The sequence below is a fragment of the Larimichthys crocea genome, chromosome XVII (genome assembly GCF_000972845.2).
Source record: "Larimichthys crocea isolate SSNF chromosome XVII, L_crocea_2.0, whole genome shotgun sequence".
NCBI lineage: Eukaryota > Metazoa > Chordata > Actinopteri > Sciaenidae > Larimichthys > Larimichthys crocea.
In genome coordinates this window covers 4,802,832-4,804,353 of record NC_040027.1, presented here as the reverse complement: position 1 = coordinate 4,804,353, position 1,522 = coordinate 4,802,832, and the positions used below count along the sequence as shown (strand labels likewise).

Sequence of the window (1,522 nt, the reverse complement as noted above, 5' to 3'; positions counted from 1 at the left end):
GAAGATACAAATACTGCTATGAACACTTAAACAAACAAACAAATCAAGAGTGAGGCTGATGTCAGTTGAGACTGTTTAGCTTTATTAGTGCTGAGAGGAAGAGACAGAAATTACAATGGAGGCAAAAAAATGTTTAGTCCATTTACAGAACAGAGTTCAATATAAAACAACTGGAATAAAGAGATCAGCTCCGACCTCCGGAGAGAGAGAAAGAGAGAGAGACAGAGAGAGACAGAGAAATGGGGGGGGCACACAGAGAGAGAGAGAGAGAGAGAAGAGAGAGAGAGAGAGAGAGAGAGAGAGAGAGAAGAGAGAGAGAGAAGCAGAGAGAGATGAGAGAGAGAGAGGAGAATGGGGAGAGGGAAAGGGGGGGGGGCACAGAAGAGAGAGAGAGAGAGAGAGAGAGAGAGAGGAGAAGAGAGAGAAAGAGAGAGAGAAGAGAAGAGAGAAGAGAGAGAGGGGGTTCACATATTGTTTGGTGTCCATGTCACTTTTGGCCAAGTTGGGAGAGCTATGGAAGAGTGATGAGAAAAATATTCAGTCTTTACAGTAAAAAGTAGTAAAATCAACAACATGTACTTAAAAATACTAAGTAAGTATAGTATATATACTACTTAATGTGATCATCATATATTTGTCTGTTTTCAGCTTTGTGACGACTTTTTCAGAAATCCAAGAGGGTATGGGGTATGATGGCATGAGAGGTGTTGTGTCTCACCTGTTTGATGAACTGAGAAGCGTTGAAGAGTTCACTGCAGCCGTAAACACTTTCTTCCCCTGGTTAAAAACTGAAGAACAAACAAAATTAGATAATCAAGTTTCCTTCAGTCGGAGGGAGGGAAGGAATATTACCAAAGTGTAAAAAACAAGTTTTTTTGTTGTGACATGTAATTACTTCAAATAACACATTTATGTAAAAAAATTCAATCTGTAAACTGAATAACTGAATAAAGACAAACAAACAAACAAACAAAACAGTAGTTTGCAATAGTAGCAACAGTAGCACTTGCAGTAATTACACTACCTTAGCGTAGTCCACCAGGTTCTGGTACTCAATGTAGTTTCTCCTCCTCCCACCACAAAGACAATGGCCTGAAACAAACATAGTGACCTGATGAATCAGAACTCACACTTGTATATAAAATAATCCAGATGAGAATCGCTGAAAACCAAAGCGGTTTTTTTTCAAAATAAAAGCCTTAAAAAGGAAGAGAACTTTTAGAGTTTTTATTGTGAATTAACTAGACATTAAGCATGTCCTCAGATCAGCATGTCAAACAACCTGAACCATCCCTAAAATATTACTCTGCATTCTCCATTGTCATGGTATTTATTCATTTCAGTGTTTATACAGTAGTGTGGGTATTTACTCAGTTTGTGGTTTTATATGTGTGGTATTTTTTTCAGTTTTAGTGTTTTTTATATGTGTGGTATTATTCAGTTTAGTGTTTATATTGGGTGTGGTATTTTATTTCAGTTTTAGTTTGTTTATATGTGTGGTATTTATTCAGTTCAGTGTTTT

The 1,522-nt window shown here is 37.1% G+C and overlaps 1 protein-coding gene across 1 annotated transcript in view; it reads right to left on the bottom strand.

The window, feature by feature from the left end:
• Positions 1 to 391: 391 nt before the first annotated feature.
• Positions 392 to 1,522, bottom strand: part of scfd1 (sec1 family domain containing 1) — a 47,218-nt gene continuing 46,087 nt past the window's right edge. Inside the window, exon 24 of the mRNA XM_027290359.1 lies at positions 392 to 412. The gene's annotated coding sequence lies outside the window, so the exon portion shown is untranslated. The remainder of the gene's footprint in view (positions 413 to 1,522) is intronic.